This window comes from Lissotriton vulgaris, unplaced genomic scaffold (assembly GCF_964263255.1).
Source record: "Lissotriton vulgaris unplaced genomic scaffold, aLisVul1.2 SCAFFOLD_1264, whole genome shotgun sequence".
NCBI classification, from domain to species: domain Eukaryota; kingdom Metazoa; phylum Chordata; class Amphibia; order Caudata; family Salamandridae; genus Lissotriton; species Lissotriton vulgaris.
This window is the reverse complement of record NW_028246789.1, coordinates 577,652-601,514: the sequence shown is the minus strand read 5'-3', so window position 1 is coordinate 601,514 and position 23,863 is coordinate 577,652.

Genomic DNA, 23,863 nt, shown 5'->3' with positions numbered 1-23,863 from the left:
TATACACTGATCTCCGCATATTTCCCTTAGATTTCTGCAGGTGTGACCTGCTGGAATTTATCTGGGAAAAAATGTGAGGGTGTGGTAATTATCACACATGTCATAATTCCCACGTGTTTGCACAGCAATCAGAATTTAGCCCTTAACTCTGAATGAGGGCCAGTGTGCGTGCAGCAGAATAAGTACGGAAAGTGAGTGTCACTGTTGATTGAGGCCAAGCAGACATCAACTGTACATTGCTTCTCTGAAAGGAATATGCAAAGGAACTAAGGGGCATATTATCAAGGGGGTTTATCTCCGCTTTTTTGGCTTTAAAAGCCAAGAAAGCAGAGATAAAATTATCTCCCAATTACCTAGCTGTTGTTAACTCCAGTTAGTGACAGCTAGTAGGAGATAGCGACCATCTTGGGCCCCACTTTGCATGTCAGTGATATTTATCACTAATGACATGCAAAGTGGGCGTGCCAAGTTGTTAGCGACTGAAAACAGTCGCTAACATCGCTATCTCCTATTACCAACTTTTGGAGATATTCGCGCTAAGCACGAATATCTCCAAACACCTGCCCTGAGCAGTTCTTAGCCATGTTATCCAATGGGAGGTGGTTAACATGGCTAAGAGCATTAGCTCGGTAATGCATGAATATCGCTGACTTTTCAGCTATATTCATGCATTGCGGCGATTTTTATCGCATTTGCGATAAACCTTGGTAATACCAAGGTTTATTTGCAGTAAAAATCGCCGCAGCTCAGCGGTAAATTTTTGTCTCTAACCAAGCAATAGCGATAATTATCGCTATTGCTTGGTAATATGCCCCAAAATTGTCTAAAACTCATCAAAAAGTATTGCTGTACAATTAAAAAAATATGCCGGGAAACACTGTATATCAAAGCCAATAGGTCTCACCTAAGCAGAGCTGTTCCCTCTACCAATATGTTTTAGCCATGTTGTACACCATCCTGGCTGCATGGTCAACAGTTATTGCCATAGAGGAGAGTGGTGTAAGTGCTGTAGAGTGGATTAGTTAAGAGAGGAGTAGAATGGTGAAGAGTGTTGTAGAGTGGAGTGGCATAGATTGACGTACAGTGAAGTGCTGTGGAGTAGTGTGTCATAGAGTAAAGTGGCATAGAGTGGTGTAGAGTGATTGTGAGAAGAAAGACGAGGAATCGGCCAGATGGAAGTATGAGAAAATGGGCTGGGACGATGGAAACAGCCTGCGGTCTAGTTGCGCGTAGTGATGTCAGAACGGCAACGCTGGAGGGGGACCATAAGAATGAGGGAGAAAACACTGAATGGCAGCGCGATTTAAACAAGGGAAAGCAGTGGAGCGGAACCTGATAGGAAAAGAGAAGCAAATGGCGCATACGAGAAGCAGGGAGGAGCGGAGGACGAGATGGGCGAGGAGCGGCCCAGCGGAGACCAGGGAGGACCAACGGCACTGTACAACACCTTTACACCCGGTTGCCCAAGGAAGGGAGAGGACGCCCCGGGTCCAAACGCCACAGCCCTGCTTCCGGATCGTGGCCTAAGGCAAGTGGGGCCCTAAGGGGATCGTTTTGGTGGGGTTGGTTGGGTGGCATGAATCCTTGATGCACTGATTCTTGTGCTGCCTGGTAGGCTTTGACCTAAAAATGGTGTTGAAGTCCCAAGGCAGTGTTCCAGCAGTTCTCACTGACGTGTCCCCAGGCAACACTCCAGCAGGGTGTTGAAGATATTTCAGTGATCGATGACTGGTGTTTCTGGCAGCCAGCTTTCCAGCCTGATGAAGGACATCAATTATGGTCCAAGGATTCATGCTGGAATCACTGAGGATTTGCCTCAATATGAAGACCTTACCCTTGCGGCTAATAGAGAAGTGCTGGAGGTGTTTCAACAAATGAAGGCTGCCTTAGAGAGAGCCTAGTTCTTATGCTTGGAACTAGTGAAGCTGAGCAGATGAAGGACTGAACATGCTGCATGCAAGACACTTGCACTGCAAATTGCATGGAGAATGTGCTACATCCGTACTGAAATGTGTGATGAGGGCAGTACCATGAGCTTACCAGAGAACGTCTGAGTTCAGAGGGAGAACGAGTGTTCCACATGTTTTTCATCAATGTGTTGCTAGACGGCATGCTCAGACTTTTGCTAAATGTCCCCACCTCCTGAGTCCTTCTTCCACATCCAGGCTTGTAGTAAGCAGGGATGTTTTCTGAGAGTCTCGTGTAGCGCAGAACACCAAGGGTGAGCAGGGACTTTTAGAATCCAGCTTGGCATTGGCATGCAGAATGTCAACTTTTCTTTGCCCTTTGCAAAGTGGAGAAGTGTGGCTCAGGGGTTAGAGGCGGCAGACCCGGAAGCTGAGATCGGCCCTGGACCAGGGTTCAATTCCCTGCCTCAACGGGGCTTGGGCTCAAACTTCCACGGACTCGATAATTCTCGCTCCGGTGCCTACTCGACTCACGGGTTCACACTCTGCGACTCTGGGCAATAGCTTGCTTAATCTCCACAACGGCCCCTCGCGGCGGGATGCCTGGCTTTCACCTTGTGGATACCCTGCCGGGGTCAACTCACAGGGGAATACCAGGACGGGTTCCCTACGCAAACGCTTAGATGCCTGCGATGTGGGTAATTTGCGCTATATAAATACATGTACATTTACATTTACATTTACATTTACATTTACTATTTGTGTCATTATGATTACTTCTTGCAGTTTAGGTCATTTACTTCTGGATTTTATTACTAGTTTTGCTTGGCTGCTGTTTTTCCTGATGCCAAAAGGGGTTCAGTGTTTTGCTAATTGCTTCACTATTACCTTTACCTTCAATCAAGCACTACAAGAGAGCCAAAAAGTGTTTTACCCTTTGTATTTGGGACCCCTGAAAGAGATTCTTGACGCCTATCAATGATATTTTTCTGTGCATAATGGCCATGTGGCTACTGGTAGACATCCATTCCTTGGGCAAGCAAGAAGGGTACTCACCAGACATTCTCAGTGTCCAGTTCTAGACAGGGGGGATTGGTGTTGCAACGATCTATGGTGAACCCCTCCACCTTTGTTCTCCTATTGTGTGTCCCTGGTTGCCACCAACTGGGCCTTGACATCATCTTGACACTCTGCCTGGCCTGGGAGAGTTCCACACTGTTATCAATATAGACTGAAGTTGCATAATTTCAGAAATGAGGGCCTTGCTGGTGTGGGACCCAAACATGATGCTACGGGTCCCATGCTGATGATTAAAACATGACATGCTGAAAAAAATGAAACTGGGACTTAGAGTTCTGTCTGTATTGCCTAGACTGTGTGTGGCATTGGGAAAATGCCACCCTGATGATATATGCCAATATTAGTGATCCTGCAAACAGGGAATGCTGAAGTGTGGGCACAGGGACAAGTTTTGTTCTCCATCTGTCGTCCACCTCACTTTCTTGTGGGTATGATTGTATTCCCCATCTAATCTGGGCAGGGTGGATTGTATTTGGAATGTGACTGCTGCTACTGAGACTCAGAGTAATATCAGCCCAACCGCAATTACTCTGTGAGAGTGCAGAATCGTCTGTAAGAAGGCAGAGCTAGGTGGGTCATGTAAGTTTTATACCTACTAGCCTGCAGACAGCTAGAGTGCTCGTATGCCTGCTATGCTACACACATTTCTAATGCACTGCAGCTATTTTATTTGTTGTTGTACATTTTCAATTTTTTTCCATTCTATACTAAGTATTGCCTACTTCTGAAGACAAGCAACCACAAAGTGAGAATTTTAGAAAATAGTGGAGTCAACGCTTCTCTGTGCTTTCAGTATCAGATTGTCAATGTTTTCTTACATTCTTTTTGATAAGATGATCTTGGCACATGTTCATTAGTTACTTTATAATTGCAGTCTAGATCACATGCCCTCACTTCCATTTTTTTGTATTGAGAAAAACTGTATAACAATATTTAATGAACGAACACATTTTAGCATGATAAACTTTGTAGGATATACCAAGATTTGTGTTTTTTATTTACAGTGATAAAGACACAGTTGCGATAAGAGAACTCAGACACAGACCATAAGGTCACAGCTTTGAAACACTGTGAATAATTACCTGTCTATTTCCCATGGTTCTTAACATGTACCTGAATTAGTAGCAGATTTCTTTGTGTGTTGTCTCATGAGTAAAATATAGACCTTTACTTAGTCAAGATAAAATAATAGCAGGATAATTGATTGATTAAGTCTTACTTTGTCAGTTACTGAGACTCCAGCCTCACATACATTCCAAAGTAAACTTGGAGTGCTTGTTTAGTTGCCCTAGGAGTCAAGTGCTAAAGGTGTGTAGTTGGTGTTTTGTATTTGGATCTCATAATAGGTTAACCCCAATAAATTGACACAATTCCCATAACTAGGGCACCTTTATCCCCTGTGTGCCTTTGGCTTCTGAACCACTTCTATCAATTGCCCTTTAAAGTTAACAGGACACCAGGGTAAATACAAATACAGCACAATAATTTCCCTTTGGATTTGTTTAAGTACATCTTGAACATTTAATCTGATTGCATGATTGCATGTCTTATCCAAATAGTGCTCATAGCATCACATTAATCTTACCTTAATCTACAGTGTGGACCTGTGCAAGAATCATATACTAAAACTCAAGAGCATTATAGCATTTGAAAAGTAACTTTCAAAGGTGTAAGCAACACACTTCAAAACTATCAGTCCAGTGTGTTTTGAATGAAGTGTATTTACAATGTATTAAAATCAAGGAGAAACTGAAATGACAGAGCAGAACAACAAATTGTACAGAAAAGATTCAACTTTATACCCATGTATAATTTTAATACATTGGTATAAAGTCAACATTTTGATCTGATAGTGCAACTAAATGTGCCTTCTTCAGGACATTTAAAGGGAAATACATCCAATTGTGAAGTTACTTTAGTAGAGGTGCACAAGATCACTGTGTGCACACATAAAAAATAGACTAGTAGAACTGAGGTAACATAAAAAAGTGTGAATATGGAATAGTGTTTGCTGTGGTTGTGTACCACAGAAACAAGTTTTTTTTATAGCGGAAGACCAGTGTTTAATATAAAATTGTCATGAGTACTTGTCCATGTTGCAGTCAATGTTACAGGAAACTTGACACTTTCCCAAACATCAGGCTAACTTAGAACCAATTACTTGATTGCCTGACATTTCATACATTAGTAAGGGAATAGTGGTGTTTTTATTCAACAAAACATGAACGACGAAGAACTCTAAGGAAAATTGACAACTATGAATTAGTTACTGTTATGGATAGAACTGATAATGCTGGTATAAGAAAATAAGGACCAGGTGAATTAACTAATTTTGCATAAATGTTTGGACATTTCGCATAATGTCCACAATAAGAAATTATATGAATTTCCCCCAGGCCTAAGGAAAAATTGAAATACTTTGTATTTATATGTTCATAATTTAGATGAAATGGGTCAAACAATCAACTCAGACAGAGTAAATATTGATTTTTAAGTTATTAAATGTGTCCCTTCTAGTACATTGAAGAGGAAGATGACACTATAAAAGCAAATTGTGAATTTGTGAAGTTGTATTGATTTCAGTGCAGGAAATGAGGAGGAACCTGCCAGATCGCAGATCCAGCAGCTAGTAGTGAGGCTGGCTGGCCCTAGTAAAATATGCTAAATTTGCCCTGCTGATATTTGTTTACATTGGGACACATTCTGCAGTGCCTGCACATTGCCTAAGTTCATTTCAGCAGACGTCGAGGAAGTAGCGAGAGCTGGTATGCTGGTGGGACGAGCCGGTTCATATTTTATATTTGATACGTAATTAAACACACCGACCGGGATCCCCTGAGCCAGAATAACTGCTGGATTATCTGTGAATGGATATTAGATGACTGCTGCCTTCTATAGACAATTTTTGCTTTACATCAAAATTACCGATTTTGATTAACTCCTTTGAGAAATCCTCTGGCATACCAGCAGATTTTATTCCTCTTGTGTTAAATTTACGAATGCCCCCGTGCTTGCTGAACATTCCATGTTGATGTGTTCTTCGTGATGATTGAGACATTTTTATTGAAATTCAGTGGATGCTCCTACATCTGACGTACTTGTCCTGATGATGACCCTCCATTTATCTATGGGTTGAAACGTCATTGACACCAAAGATGTGGCTCTAACTAATGAGGACACAAATATTTTGTTGTGTATTTCAGTTTTGTTTTAAAACCTGCATTTGTATTTTTCCCTCAGCCACAACTTGTTGGTTTACACCTGTTTATATTTGTAACACTGTTTGTGTAACTGTATGAGCGCCATTGTTATTGTCATTGTATATGTGTTTTTGATACGCTTTTTTGATAATATTAAAAAATTCATTTTTGAATACTAAGTACATGGGTATCAGGTGGTCCAATTGTCGGTTAGCACTTTTCTTTCTTTCTTATAATTTTTCTCTTTCACTTGGGGAGGTCTCTTTCCCTAGTTGAATTGTCTAAAAATCGTCTCTATTCCAAGTGGTGTACTTGAACCATTGTTTGGATTACAGTAATTTCAATTCAGAGCAGCAACCTGACTTTGTTAACGAGCAGGCTCCAAAAAAGACCTGTTTTAGCGGGCCATCAGCCCCCTATTTGTGCATGTATCATCTTGGCATCCTGGTTGAGACTTATTTTGAGCCTTAAACCTACATGCCAGTTCAATGGAGGATACAAAGGCACACAGCCTGTTGCCATTTCAAGTACTTACAAGAAATTATTGTTTGAATGTAGGTTTTTGACGTTTTTCAATCTGTGTGAGTTATGCATGCACTTTAAGAAAGTCAAATGCATCTTTCTGTATGAGTAATTTCAAATAATAATTTAAATTAAACTTAGCAATTATTTTATTAATTTTGTTTATAGGACTACCAATCCCAATGTTGGGTGTCAGAGGGCATTACATCAATGAACAAATTATACATAGACAATCTATCATACAATCAATACAAATCAATGTAAAGTAAATGTTAAATAAGACAATGTGGGTTACAAGGTGTAGAAGTTACATATCGTCCTTATTGGTAGGTATTATATGATAAGAGGGCAAGAAGGAGAAGCACAAATTCTGGATTTAAAACAAAACAGAGAGGTAAGTGTTATCTGTGCTAATAAGACTTTATTAGTAACTAAAACAATTGTTGTTAGCAACCGTAGAATAGTGATAGATTGAGGAAAAAACACCAAGGTTCTGAGCTCATGTCTTACAGTTTGCGTGCAGCTCTTTGATGCTAATTCATAGCTCACTATGCTATATCGGGATGGACAATTTATGAACTGCAAGTAACAAAAAGATATATGTAAAAGCATCATTATCATCATTATCACTTAGTTTTAACAGATTATGCAATGAGCTGTTCAACAGGTACATTATCCTGTTACACTACTTTATGAGTCAGTCAGTCAAGATACTTTATTCGATAATTCAATATCATAAAAAGACAATGGTAAACAAAATACAATCAATTTTAAATAGATTTAAAAAGTCCAGTCAAATATCGAAAACTTTAAAAACTTTAAAAGTACAGAAAAACATTAAAAGCGATCAGTTCACAGAATGGTAGCTATCATAATCGGTCACTTATTTAAAAACACAATATACAAAAGGTGCATTTTCAAAAGAGTACATTTAGGCAGGAATTTTCATTATCTTGCTTTTCTCCCTCACTGCCCCTACCAAAAAACTAGCGATATGAGAAATAACTCTCGGACTGTCTAGTAGTTGCAGATATAGGAGTGCAGGCCTCACTTGAGTAAAGCCTGCTTCCCTAAGGATAGGCACAAGGAACTTCCTCCTTGCGGCTAAGTAATGGCTACAAAACATTACAAAATGCATAGTATCGTGTTTTGAAAAATTGTCACAGGAACACGGTGGTGCCTGGTCAGGAGTGTTCCATTCTGTGAGTTGACCCAATGTTAAATAAATCAAATGTAAACGAAAACGCGTTAAAAGAAACCTGTGAAAGGGACGGTTCACTAGAACCAAGTAAGGTTCGGGCCGGGGGATTAGCAACCATAATAAAAGATCTAACTGTGCTTTTTCTGAGCTCCCTTCCCTCCCTTTCCAGAGACAGCATCTGTGACATGGTTTCCTTCGTAAATGCTATGTCTCTACGAGTTATACTTTCCGGGGAGTAGAATAGCTCAGGTCTTCCAATTTTCTGAAAACCCTGTTTGATATAGGACAACCACTTAATTTTGTTTTGGTTGTCTAAACCAGAACAGTCCTTAAGAATAGCATGGTTCAGGGAGAGTTCATCGTTCAGCCAAGTCTTCAGCCAAATTATTAATGGGGCTACCTTCAACATATCTGTAATAAAGCCAACACCCAACTCTGAGTGCACTGAAAATGAAGGGGTTGACTGCGGCACCAACAAGATTGACCTCATAAATTTATTTTCGGTGATTTGCAAGCAGTCCGTTGTACTGTATCCCCATAGTGAGCCGCCATACGTTGCGACTGTCAGACACTTTGCTTTATAAATATTTAACAGAGCTGATATGGGCCTAGCCCCTATTTTTTTGCTAAAAGACATAACTGCCATAGAAGTTCTAGCAAAGGCAATATTTCTTGCTTTAATCTGTGGGCCCCATTTCCCCCTCTCCTCAAAAATAATGCCCAAATACGGAAAGGTGGGGACTCTATTCAATTTCTCATTACAGCAGGAAAAAGTTTTTATGTTTTTCTTTCGAGAACCTCTCCCAACTATCATTATTTGTGATTTTTTTACATTAATTTTAAGGTCTAGGGAATTCATAAAGCAACCAAATGAGTCCAGTAATCGTTGAAGCCCCACCCCAGTTCGTGACAGAAGCACAGCGTCATCCGCATACAAGAGAACCGGTATACCCAGATCTCCTGCATGCGGTATGTCTGCCCTGGCCGCCCTAAGTGCAGGTTCAAGAGCGTTTATGTAGACTGTAAACAAGAGAGGGGCCATAATGCACCCCTGTCTAACCCCCCTTTCTGAGTGGAAATGGCTAGAACAGCGTCCCGCTGAATTTACTCTGACAGAGGCTCGCAGATCAGTATGTAAATCAGCCAGGAAATTTACCAGGACTGAATCAAAACCCAGTCCAATTAAAATCTTCCACAATTTTGGTCGATTCATGAGGTCGAAGGCCGACGAAAGGTCCATAAACCCCAGATATAGTGTCCCTTCCTTAGCAACGGTATATTTGTCCAGTAACAATTGTAAATTAAGACACTGATCCACAGTGCTTCTTTTGGATCTAAAACCGTATTGAACATTTGAAAGTATCCCTTTCTCTTCAAGCCAGTTCTGTAGTTTAAAAAGGATGACCCGTCCGAGGATCTTAACCGACGAATCTATTAGGGAGATCGGTCGGTAACAGGCTGGATCTGACCGATCACCCTTTTTAAAAACTGGGACAATGATGGACTCTTTCCAGGATGCTGGGATATTATTTTGATTTAGTTTATTAAAGACCTTACACAGTATCTCCGACCACAATTTTGGAGCACATTTAAAAATGTCAGCGGGAACCCCGTCAGGACCAGGAGCCTTATTTCTCAAGGTCTGATCTATTGCCCTTTCCATGTCTGAGACTTCGAAAGAAATACAAATACCCTCGTCTCTCTCAACTGTCATATTTAATGACTCTTGAGGAGTGGTACTGGAGAATATGTTACTAAAATGTGTAATCCTAGCCTCATCGGCAATGTTAGACTCAAGGGAGCAATTCTCTACTGGTGAGAATAAGGGGTGATTTACCACTTTCCAAAAGCGGCTGCTATTCTTTAGTACCTCTGGATCTCGTAGCTGTGCCCAAGCGTTATCTTTCACAGTGTTCTTCCTAATCTGTATGACCTTTTTATAATTTGCTCTCAGTTTGGCTATTAATACGCGATCTTTTCTATTAGACTTCAACGCCTTTAACAAATCAGCGTGTGCCTTTGAACAAGAGTGATCAAACCATCTCTTCCCTGAATTTTTAGGGGGACCTTTTTCCACCATTAGGGTTTGATTGATCTGTTTACAAATACTGCCAAATGCACTAACTACTTGCTTGCTAGCAGCCTGTGGGTCTAAACACGTATCTACATCATCCTTTACCCTATTCAAAACGGTCTGCAAGATGGCCTCTGGTTCTATGTTCTCCCATTTTAATCTATGTCCTTGATCTATCGGAATAACTTGCTGACCTCCCTTCTGAAGTACTGTTTTAAAAGGTAACAAGCCACTAGACAGAACCTCCATCAGGACTGGGTTGTGGTCGCTAAAAACCGAAACCTCAGTTCTATATCTTAACACTTTACCTAAAATTTTACAGGACATAAAAATAAAATCAATAATTGTACCAACACCTATGCTTTTGAAAGTTGGGACGGTTAAATCACCCTCCCTGCATCCTGATTCATATAGGTTCCATACAGCCAAAAATTCTTCAAGAGCCTCCCCCCTTTTTGAATGTTCAAAATGTGAAACTGTGGAACCGGATGGGCCATCATCTAATAAGTTGACACAGGGGTAGTCACACGGGTGAATATTAAAGTCTCCAAGTAAAATGATCTCAAAGCAATTTACTTTCGTTCTATAGACTGACAAAAATGTATCTATCTGGTCCAGATTATATCTGGTGCTCTCCGTAGTATTAGCATTGTAAAAATTTATAAATAAAATATTGGATGAATCGGGGGAATTCATTTCAATAATTAAACAATTTTCACAACCTGAATCAAGCTGTGACAGTGCTCCTTTTAGCTCTAACCTGAACAATGTTAATAACCCTCCTTTCGATCTTCCAGACAAACTGGCTGTAGCAGGAATGAAAAAATGTCTATATCCATCAAGGAAAAAGCTGTTCAAGAGGTCCCAGGTCTCCTGTAGAGCCACAATGTCAAAGGTTTTCAAGAAGTCAATCCAAATTTCGTTGCCCACTTTACCCCTTAATCCAGCAATGTTCCAGGTCATGATTCTACAAACTTGTGTAATGGTCCGTGATTGATTTACCAGTCAATCATTGTCCTCCAAAGGGGCTAAAGGTGCAAAACGATTAAATAAAGGCAAAATTTGATCAGCTGGGAAATTTGGTCGACATAAATTATAACAGTAGGAATCTTTAGGCATTAAATTATGATGACCAGGAAAAACATGTGGCACGTTACCCTGCATAAAAGGAGAGATTGGTGGATAGTGTTGGGCTCCTTGCGGTTTAATGATGTCATTCAAGTGATTATAAAAGAAACCAAGGGGGCGGGCACATACAGAATTATCTGTCGATGGCAAAGAAGCGGCCCTTAGCAAAACAGTTGCTACATGCTGTGGATGCTTAAAGTTTATAATCACACAATCACCCTTGGTAGTCTTTCTTGAATTACCCAACCACTCTACTCTTCGTGTTAATATGATGTCATTAAAAAAGGCAACAGGGAATCCACAATATTTACTCAACCAGGCTAACACTTTATGATGTAGGGAATCGCGGGTTTCCCCTTTTGCATCATTCATATGTGAGTCTATGCCAGGGACATTAGTCAACACTACAGTATATGGAGCACAATCTGGGGGTAGATGAACAATAAGGTTTTCGCTTTACTAACCTTCGCTCAAAAGGGGCTCCTGCCGTAGTAGGTAGAGTATTGACCTGCAGTGTAGATGGCGGAGGGCATGGCTGAGTGGGAAGCTGAGCGGCTGGTACTTGAATAATGCCCCCCCCCCACTACTTACACTTGTGCTTGCTAACATCTCGTTCACCACATCCCCTGTACTAATGTGCCTAACTGGTTTTACTGAGCTCAAATGAGTAGATAAAAGGACCCCCAGTTTAGACACATCCTTGGCAACCTGGTCAAGTTTAGCAGTCTCCCCTTTACTTACAGCACCAGGACCCTTGCTTAGCACACTGGGGTTTTGAGCTACAGCCTTATGGGATGTCAATAGTGTGCCCAATCTGGATACCTCTTTACTGATCAGTTCTACTTTCTCAGCCAGTGGTCTAATCATGTCCTCAAGTTTAAGGGTGAACATGTTTACCAGGGAATCGAGTTGGTTGGACTTCAGGGTGATCGAGTCATCTTCCATTTGAGTAACAGGAACAGACCTTAATTTATCAGCAGTCCCACCTAACTTCTTAACTCTATGGTATACTACCCGCTTATTCTGTGTCCTCTTACAAGCCCTCACAGTTCTACGCAGAGGCGAGGACGTTTGTGGGGATACTAAGGGAACTGAAGATATTATTTGTGATGGTTCCTGCGATATAGAGAGGATAGGATTAACCGGCACCTCCTGTGTGGATTGTGTGGGTTGTGCAATACTATCAATATCACCACTCAATAGATCAGGTCAGAGGAAAACAAAGTCTGACCTTGGCTCATCTATGTATGTGTCCCATCCAGAATAAAACAACTACTACATCATGATTTTGCTACATTTCAGCCGGCATAGCTCATCCTGCAACATTTTAAGTAAAAACCTTCCGTTATACTATTCAGTGTAACATAAAGCTTACCTGAGAATCCTAAATAAACCTTCCCCCACATCGAATTTGATCAAAATACAAATTTGCATAAATTATTTGATGTTTATTTTCCTATTTTTCCAGATTGTGGAGAGTGAATTTTCCATAGCAATAAGTATGTGAAAAGGAATACCGCACAAGTTGTGTGAGTAAACTATGTGTTTGTAAGTCCTGACGAAAGCTCCACAGACTCCTGGGCCTAAGGAGCTGAAACACGTCGACAACTTTTTTCATGCAATACTATAGGACCTAGTAACTCGGTCCATATAGAGTATAAAATCCATTTTATATTAGTGGAAACTCGCTCCATAATAAAAGCATCTGGGTATTTTTCCATTTTTTAAACAATATTCCTTATGAGTATCACCTGCTTGTTAACTTCTTTTTTTTGTGGGGAAATCCTTTTGTCTCTGGACACTGCACTCGAGACTAGAGGTGCCTCTGGATGAGGCTGGCAGTCAACACAACCAGGAACACCCTGTGATAACTGCCATAATTTCAATGTGGGGCGGATGAAACACATATACCGCACTCCAACTAACATTGATTTTTTTGAGGGTTTCCTAATCTCCCTGAACCAAAGGTTGAGTAGTGTTACAAGTGTCCATTTTTTCTTGATTAACTGCATCCAGGCCTGAGGCACCACATCCTTCCACTCCCACCTAGGCCCCTCCCTTTGTTGTTCCTCCTGTGGCTGTCCCAGAAGACTTGAGGTGGATGTGTGAGGGTCAGCCAGACATATCCGCTCGCATCATCCTGCAGGTGTGTCTGCAGATACGCACGATGCAAACGGAGCTTGTCAGAACTCTGGCCACCCTCATCAACAGCAGCAATTCACTGACCATAGCCATGTCCTCTGTTGTGTCCCAACTCCCTTCCCATACCACCGTCAATAGCTCCCCCTGTCCGTTGGCCCACACTGTTTCCCCCGTACCCCTTGTGTGTGTCCCGAACCCATATGGTGCCTTTTCATGCACTGACCAGCGGTGTGCCTGCATCAGACCCTGAGGATCTGGACATTGTGGTAGTAGAGGATGACCAGAAGGACACTTGACTTTTTGACTGACGCATCTTTGTGGACAAAAATGTACTTTCCCCTTGTAAATAGACTGGTTTCCCTGACGCTCCCTGACGTGTTATATTTTTGTTGCCCCATCCCAATCCAAGTTCCCCTCACCAGCTGCATTAACATCATCATTTGTTTTCCTTTCTCCCTTCCAAATGGACAGTTGTTCTAATATTCTAACATAAGTATGTTTGAGGAATCGTACTTACTTTAACTTGTTTGACCTCATTGTGAATGTCTGGTACAGAAAATGGACACGTATCTGGTGAGTCATCTGTATTGCACATTATGGGTTGTTGCAATGATGTGTCACACACACACATACCTCCTTATATCTCCAGGCCACCTACATCATTATAGAGGACATGGTACACAACTGAATCTTACTTGGGAAGATATTTACTTTTTCTGGTACACATATGCACAGTGGTCAATTTAATTTTGGGATGTTGCCAATGGCGATCGTGCTTGCGACATTGCTATTTCGGAGGTGATGATTGCTGTGAGGGATCAGGTCTGGCTTGTCACCTACGTGTATGTGGGTGTTGTTCATGTGCCTATACAAGGTGACCTACATGTGCAGGGGCCCGATGGTGTTTGCACAGTTGATGTTTGTGCCTGGACAAGAGCTGGTTGTGCAGGTCGTTGGGAGTGCCTGTACAGGGGGTTGGTGGTGGTTGTGCAGGCGGTGGGAGTGCCTGTACAGGGGTTGCTGGTGGTTGTAAAGGTGGCGGGAGTGCCTGTACAGGGGTTGCTGGTGGTTGTACAGGTGGTGGGAGTTCCTGTACAAGGGTTGCTGGTGGTTATCCAGGCGGTGGGAGTACCTGTACAGGGGTTGTTGGTGGCTGTGCAGGTGGTGGGAGTGCCTGTTCAGGGTGCTCGTGTGGATGGGTACCTTTGCTGTGGTCCTGGGCAGTTGGTGGTACAGGTGTGTGGATGTGCTGTCCTGCAGGCAGATATGATATCTCCCATCCCTGCATTGACCATGAAGGGAGACTTTGGATCACTTTCAACATGCCCTCCATCATCTTCATGGCCAAGGCGGGGTACCTTGCATCCTCCTACCTTTGGATGGACATCACGTCTATCATATTACTGGACATGTCCTGCCAAGTTCTATCCATCCTATCCAAAACATGGCTCAGTCTTTCCACCTCCTGAGGGAATTGGTTCATGTCCTGCAGGGACTCAGACATGTCTGACAGGGTAGTCCCAATGGCACAAATGTCCTGCCTCACATCTGTCTGCTGTTAGAAGAAGTCTTGCTCACACTGGCCACCATAGCCAGGTGCAGGCCCCCACTGCAGGTGTCTGGCATGGATGAGACCAGCAGCTACAACAGCAGGGGGTGGGGGTGGCAGATGGAAGCCTGTGGGCAGGAGAATGGTGCCCATGGGATACCTGCCCCACAACAGGGTTGGTACTTCCCCCAGATAGTGGCAAGGATGCCAGGGATACACTGTATAGGGAAGAGCGTGTAGGGGAACCACCATGTCAGTCCTGGATGTGAGGGCTATGAGGGAGTGATGTCTGTGTTGGGCAGCCTAAAAGCTGTGGCTGGTTTGCCCTATGCTGGGGACAGGCAATTGTTTGTTTTGGAGGAGGCTGACAAACGTTACTGGGCGGAGGATGTGATGCTGTGAATGATTTTGGTGATGTGGTACGATTGCTGTTGAGAGCATCCAAATTGTCAAACCCGGAGTGGATGGACATATAGTCAACATCCTCTTCCAAGTCTTCGTCCTCAGTAACTACCTCCTCCTCTCACACAGTACTTGCTGCCAACATTACTGTCTGGAGGATCAGTGGATTTTCCCCTCTGATTGCCCGTCGGCCCACTCTGGCTGTAGTTCCATCATTCTCATCCTCTTCATCCCCTGGAACACATAGGTTGCAACCGTGTTAGTGATTGACCTGGTATTACATGTGATGCAACACAAGGGTTTGATTAACTGTACTTTGCATCAACAGATGAGGATCATGTGACCTGGTTAGTGTACCACCACAAATGACAGCTCACATCATAGCACTGAGGTGTTACAGGGAGATGTACATTGTACAAGCAAAATCACCAGCTCCAGCCACAACTTTCTGTCCCTTCACAATCACCCCTGTTCTCAAATGCTGAACCTGTCTGCTCATTGATGTCGTTAACATGGCTGTCCCCGATCCAGCAGCTGTAGAGGGAAGTGACAACATTCTCATTGATCTGCATTACTAATTGACAAACAGGCACATGTGACACTCATTATATGTATGTCACTTTGTAAACAACAACTGCTGATTCCATACTGAAGGGGATCTTGATCTCTGTCATGGTTTAGTAATCTAAGCTAGTGACACACTTTATTCCAGAATTACCTGATAAACGGATGCAAGATGGTTTCATTGCTGCACCCAGAATGTCATGCATTCCCCGGAATGGTGTACGCTGCACTGGTGGTGTCATCCTGTCAGCAGGTGTGATGAGACATACATGTCCATATTTCAGTACAACAGATGGTAGCTATGAGCTAACATGTCATTCTCAATAACCATTCACCAGATAATCCAGGACAATGTGCGGCATGTTTCCCTCATGGACTTTACATGTGGGCCCCTGCTCACAAGAAGCAGTTGCCAGCTGTTGCCTCTATGCAGTTCTGACATCAATAAGATGACACATATACAGACAAACATGTATGAGAAGGCTACTGACACTTCAAGGAAGGGGATAAATGACCCGGACTCCTCTGCATTAGACTGATTTCACATTCACCATTAAGATCAACAGGTTTTGTGAGTGTAATGCTGTCTGTTGACAAGCCAAATGGTGTTCATGTGTGAGATGTGCAATAGTCAGGTACATAATGTTGGTAGGTTTTGCTTCCCTACCCAAGAAGTCACAAAGCTCATTTCTGAATGAGAGAACATAGTTTTCTTATGTCCATCCTTTGAGTGTCCTCTGTTTGCATACCCTCATTCCAACATCATGGTAGTATATAGCTGACAACGGATGGTGTCTTGTACAGCAGACATCTTACCCTGATATGACAACCACTCACCTATGTGTAAATACGGTAGAAGAGGAGCCAAGCAGAATGCAACATTTGGTATTGATTTCACATTACGGCTAAGTTGAGAAGCTATGATGCTTTCCGCCTACACTGGATTAGCATGTTGCTTTTCAGCCAAGTGGTTTGAAAATGCAATCTCAAAGGTACATGTTAGATTTGGGGGTCTCTAGTTGGCATAGGTAGGTACCTGTGACAAATAGTGACCCTTGCGTCTAGTCAGGATAAGGGGGTACACTCCTAAAATAACCCCTGCTCACCCCATTGGTAGCTTGGCATGAGCAGACAGACTTATCTCAGAGGCAGTGTGTAAAACATTTGTGAACACATACACAGGCGCAGTGCGTCCATTGGGGCGTAGGGGCGTAGCCCCACCCGTGGACGCACCGCGCTTCAAGCACTGTCAGTATATTAAGCACACAAATTATTAAATAGTATATCTCACATGCGTGACGTCCTCGCTGAGAACGCTGCGGCCACCGGGACACGTCCAACACAATTGGAGTGCGCTAGGGGTGGAGCTGGGCTGGGCTGCTGCAGCTTGAGTGACAGTCCACACTCAGCTGCAGCAGTAGTGCGCATGTGCATTTTTGGGCTCTCACAAGCCCAAGTATGCGCATACTATACCTTCCACAATTAGAGTGGGATCCACCACGAGCCAAGGATGCTGTTTCATACAGCAGCCAGGGCCGCAGCCCCGTGTCAAAAGGGCGAATGGTAGATGTGCCCCCCTAACCAATCCTGGAGCTGCATGCAGACCAGCTGGGTGCCGTCCGGGACTTCTTACCAATCACAGCATTGTGATTGGCTTCCGGTAGGGGAGGGAGCTGCAGCTTGCATGTTCCTGAACTTCCTGTTCAGAACGTGGGACCCCGGCACAGAGGCGGTGCGAACAGGTAAGTTTTCTTTTAATTTTAAACAAACCCCTTCCATGACCCCTGACTGCCTCTGTGCAGGAAGGAGTACTCACGCAGATGAGCAGTGTTTATCAGTGTCCCCTGTGAGTGACTGCGGTTTCACTCTCGGTGTGTGGTTCATTCGGCGCAAATAGGACAGGGGTAGATTTTGGTGGTACACCGGCGCTCCCAGAGTTTTCAGGTTTGCACGTGAAGGGAACAGGCACCTTTGTTGTTATTGTCGCTACTGTAGGCGCTGTACAGTCGCACAGGTTTACAAATGTATGTGCCTAATGAACACAAGGTTCCCACCACCTTCGTGCCTGTCAGCATTGAGCAGTGTGTATCATGAATAAGCGCAGGAGTATAGACTTGAGCCATGGTTTGTTTTTCTGAAATATTTCTTTTATGTGTTTCTTTAAAGAAAATCTTCCCCTAAGTTTAATTGTAGACACTTTTCATTTCAGTAGCGAGGAGATGTATTTTGTAATAAACTGTTTACAGTAGAAAAATTGTGTTAGCTCCTCGTGTACAACAAAGTCTGAATATTTGATATGCTTTTGACACAAGAAAATACCTCATCAATATTACCTAGCTTATTTCAAAGACACAATTGAAAAACCACAGAATAACACAAAGGAGAAGGTTTGTGTGAGGGAGCGCTGCTTGAACAACTCAATGGATTCTCACTTCCAGATTGGGTTCAAATCGCGAAAAAAGCATTTTTCTCTGCAAGGTGAGCGGAAGCGCAGATGCATAATAAACACGACTCTGCTGCATAAGCACGTGGGACACGGTGGGTGCCCCATGAGTCAGATGGTCTGAAGCAGAGTATGGCTTTCTGATAGGTTGTGGATTAAATATAAAACTTTCGGATGACAAGGGCTAACCAGCGTACCTTCCACCGCTTCTTTCTTTACATTCAGGCTATGAGGTGGATGTGTGCCACACAGCGGAACAACAGACACAGATAACTTTGTTAGCACATTTTCATTACTATAGAATTGATATTAAGTTAAAAAGAACATTGCACCGCTTAGAGTTGTCTTCTAAGAGTCTGCTTCCGTGTTCCCTCGATCACCTTAGCAAGGTAAATGAGTGTTTGAGGGAGTGTTTGAAAGGTTGTTTGTCCCTCTGCTGCTGGTAGAAATGTTTCTGGATGCTGTCACTTGAGTTGCGGGATGGCCCTGCCGCTGGGACGTGAACAAGGAACAAACCACCCAGCACATTCATAGACACAACCACCAAGGACAGCATGTTCACTGCTGTGTGCCTTGCTCAATACGTGCATGTTCACACAGGGACACCTTTTGCCTATTTAAGTGCTTTGTAACATTCTACGTGTCACCATTTCCCTCACAATCTATTTTTGATAAGCTGGAGGGTAAAAAAAACGGACAGCTATATTTCTTATTTGTTTCGTAAGCAGCTTTTCTTGTTGTAACACTTGGGTAACACTAATTTAACGCTGGAAGCTTGATAACCTATTTCAGGGCCCACAGCTTCAAAGGTGTAAAGATTTTAAAAAATCGATAGCGCTTTGTTAATGTACTTGGCAACATGTTTTTACGAGTCACTTTTTACTGGGAATTTGTGGTACTTAATTTTGTCGGCGAATCATACACAACTGAGTGCCAGAACTGGGCCTAGCTTCAGCGTGGTACTGGCAGGGTCTAGCATCAGAAACGTTTCTATTACATGTTATATGACATCCCTTTATTAATGTATAACTGCACTTTCACAATTACTTTATTAACCTTCTTGTTCCTCAAATTTGCTTGAAAATGCACCCTGGTGCACTCCGACGCACTCCGACAAAGTTTACGCCCACCACTTTCAAATGTCACCAGCCACCACTGAAGCAGGGCATGAGAAATCCTCTAGTCCCGCGGGTGGCTCTGTGAACACATCTGATATGAAGACCTCCAAGTGAATGTAGAAGAAAAACTTAGAGGTATACCCAAACAGAAATGTCCACCTCTGGAAAGCAATCTTGCCCGGGTATCGGTAAACAACAGTTCTGCCCTCGCAGGGAGGATGCAGGGCATCCAGCGGTTGCAATCACAAATATATCTGTTACTGTAGGGAACCCAAAGATATTGTTTGTCCATACCTCTTTCCGGCCGGCAATAGTGTCCTGGTAGATTGCCGGTCACATGGGTGGGTTACCGATGTAAGTGAAGAGCAGCAGCACCAGCACCCATAGGCGATCAAGTCACCTCTCCTCTGCAGGAGACCTGGCTCTGTAAATCTCAACTCTGGGTCTTAGTTGCAGAGTGCCCGATCAGAGTTCTCAGGGCTTTGTGCAAGTTTCATATGGCCGGGATGCCCGCCACCCCCTCCCAACACAATCCCCAAGGATGGGAGAAGTCGGACACAGGTTGAACTTTTGGAAGGCGGAAGGGAGTCACCCTCCCGGCCGTATTTATTAAAATATTAAACAAAATTTAAAACATTAAATAAAAGTTTCATAATCATGTACAATTTTTCATTTATTACATTTCGATGAAGACATGTTCTTTGGCTAACCTTAACAGATCTCTAATACAAAGGTTTCCTAGCCGAGTCTAACATCCTGCAAATGCATACATTCTAAATTAAAATTGTACATCCTAGCATTAAGGGCCAACGGCAAGGTCTTAACCGGTGTGAGATCCCTAGTACCAAAACTCTCGCCCTCACGGTGTGAGTGGCGCATGCGCAGAGGACTCTACCCTCATTGCCAACTGTAACTTCCCTTGTCGTGGTGGGGGCCCCCTTTCCACTCGACGCCATCTTAAAGGTCGTCCGAGTTCCCATGTGTGGTATCTGTAGGAAGGACAGCGTGGACTCCCCCCCCATCCCCACACTCTCTATCCGCCGTCGCGGATATCCGGCCCCCGGGAAATTAGTAGGAGGGGCATCTAGCCGCCTCCCCCCCTGGGAGGGGCCTATGGCCGTCTCCCCCTAGGCGACCCATCCTTAGTGGGTGCCGCCTCCCCGTGGGAGGGGCCAATGGCCGCCTCCCCCGGGCGCTCCCATCCATTCTGGGTGGCGCCCCCCTCTAGGGACCTTGAAATTACTGCTCACCGATCATGACCTTACCGCCACAGGCCAGATAGTTGACCGACTATCCGGCCCCCCCTACTCCTCCTAAAGGTCATGCTTCCTCAAACCCCTTAGCCATGCTATGAAGTCTCCTATGAGTAAATCATTTCCCTCCCTGGACAGGTGAACCCCATCATTCAGATACATGAGATCACCCCGAATATACCCGTGAGGAATGCTATGCAACTGCGAAGAGCGAAACAATTTACCAATTTTATTGTTAACCCTTTTCACCGAATGGTTCAGTGCTGATACCGAAAGGCCCCCCCACCATACCTTCCTGGGAATCATGTGGGACCAGGTAATCGTGCACCCCGGGACTCTTTTAGCCAACCAGCTAACAGCAGACAAAATTTGTTCAAACAACACTCGTCTACCCAGTGTCACCAAGTCATTGCCCCCCAGGTGTACTATGACTACAGATGGTGGTGACCTTTGCCGCCCTAAGAGACCCTCAAAAAATGATTCGAATTGATCAAAACAGAGCCCGCCCTTCCCATGGAAGGCCACTCTGTACCCGTATTCCCCAGCTGCGTGAGTCGCGTCACCTGCTTTGAATACGTCCCCGGCGCACCTCACATATGAGTGGCCAACGACCCATACCACTCTCGCTCCAGACGGTGGTCCTTGACCGCTGGTCTCCTGGTGCTGGGTCGACTGCAAATTCCGCCCCGCGTGACAGGCTCACGAAACTGTAATTCAAACAAAAGACAAGAAGCGTGAGTGCATGTCAATTGATCTTTACAACATGTGCAATAGCACATACCTCTTGAAGCAATTTGAGGACCATCGTCCCAACTGTTTCACTTCCTCCGTACTCTGACCCCTGGCTGTAGCCTCAGTAGCAGCCCCTATCCTAAAGGGGTGGGTCCCAAAATCGCACGGGTCCATGCCCGCAGCAGCGATTGTCAGTGCTAGCACCCTCTGGATCTGAAACCTCGTCAGTGGGGTGCCATCCTTGTGCCTTAGCAAACTCCCCCCCCATGTAGCCGCCCTCAGTGCCAAGTATTCCTCTATACACTTTATCGGGCAGGTGGGGGACCCTCGCGCGCGCTGCACGACAACAATATTTCCCATAGCCCCCTGGTCGGTTTTGGACCTGGCTATCGAGACAACCATCGAATCACCCCTAATTTGGACGTGATCCCTGCACAAACCTCCCTCGACGTCTTTCTTATTCCTTGCGACCAGTTCGCTCACCCGCATAGCCCCATGGAATGCTAATGCGAAAGCTGCCCGGAACAGAACTGCTTCGAAGTGGGAGGAGCACGTCTCGTCTAGTTTCGCTACAAGTAGAGACAACCTGTCTAAGCCAATCGGGCGCCTCGCATCTGGCTTGCGACCCTCGAGGCGCTGCCAGCCGCGAAGGGCCTTCTTAACCAAAAAGGAACCCGTTGGGTCTTTTATGCCATGCACCTGTGCCATGAATGAAATGGCCGCCCTATGCCTACTGGCCGTTGCCGCTGATCGGCCTTCTCTGTGCAGCGCTACCAGGAACCCCAGGAAGGATTCCTCCTGACCCCAGTTCTGACTCCCTGTTGGACCCAAAAATGTGCAATAGGAACGAAACGCTCCTTCGTATGCCTTCCTTGTCCTGGGGGCTAAGCTTGCTGCCACGAGGTCTTGTAATCCGGGGCACCGATTAGCCATAGTGCTTCGGGGAATGGTGCCGCCACTAGGTCCGCTGTAGGTAGGTAACCCCTGAACGCCTGCATATGTGAACGAGAGAGTGCATCAGCTGCATGATTCAGTACGCCCGGCACATGTTTCGCCCTGAACTGTACATTCAGTCTCATGCAAAGCAGCACAACTTCTTTCAACAATCTCAAGATCCATTTGCAGCGTGCTGCCTGTTGGTTAATGCATTCGACAACAGTCATATTATCAGACCAAAACACCACTGAGCGGTCCCTGAAGTCGTCTGGCCATGCCATCAGAGCAACCCAAATGGGGAATAACTCCAAGAACCCAATGTTACCTGTGAGACCGCTGGAGTGCCACCACGTCGGCCATGTTTGCGCCGACCATCGATTACCAAAGATGGCGCCAAATCCCACGCTTCCAGCTGAGTCAGTCCACAAACCTAGTTCATCTGAAGACGCTGGCGGCTTGTTCCACACGACTCGACCGTTGAAGTCCGCCAGAAATGCCAACCAAATGCGCATATCCTGGCGAACCTCTGCCGACAGTCTTGTACGGTGGTGTCCCTCTTTGAGACCAACCATAGCTTGTGCAATAGAGCGTGAGAAGGGGCGGGCCATTGGTATCACCCTCAAGGCAAAGTTAAGCTGACCAACTGTTTGTTGTAACTGGTGCAGGGTCACTTTCTCCTTGCCCAGGCATTGCGTCAAGGAAGCCCTAAACTTGGCCACTTTTTCCATCGGTAAACGGAAACATCCCTTCACCGAATCGAGCTCAATTCCCAGAAACTCCAGTGAAGTAGATGGTCCAACCGTCTTACCTGGTGCCAATGGGACTCCAGACTCCCTCATGAGGATGCAGAAGTCATGCAGCGCCTGCGCACATTTTGTATCGCCGGCTGCTCCCAAGAACAGGAAGTCATCAAGATAGTGCATAACATGCCTATGCCCTGTGGCCTCGGTGCATGCCCACTCTAAAAAACAGCTGAACATTTCAAAATAGGCACAAGAAATGGAGCAACCCATAGGCATGCATTTATCCATGTAATAACTCCCTTGAAATGCAAAACCTAGCAAGCGCTGATCCTGTGGGTGTACCGGGAGCAACCGGAACGCCGATTCGATATCTGATTTCGCCATCAGCGCCCCGGGGCCCAGGCGATTTAACATGGCCACGGCATCATCGAACGATGTGTACCGCACTGAACAAACTTCTGGGTCAATGGCCTCGTTCACCGAGGAACCCCTTGGAGCAGACAGGTTATGAATAAGTCTAAACTCCCCTGGGTCTTTCTTCGGGACAACCCCTAACGGGGAACAGATGAACTCCGCCACCGGCGGGCGATGAAAAGGCCCTGCCACTCGCCCTAAGCTGACTTCTTTTGCAATTTTCCTCTCTGCCACGCTTGGGTTGTGCTGTACCGATAACTGGTTTTTACAAAAGGAGTCCCCCCGAAAATCCCCCGCCGGGATGTGGAAGCTGTGTAAGAATCCCTTCCTCAACACCCCGGCGGATACATGATATGGGTATTTGTTCAACCAAGGAGTCATAGCCATGAGATCAACGGGTGTAGGCAATCGGTCAAAACGTTCTACCTCACTCCTGCTTGGACCCTCCTTTCCCT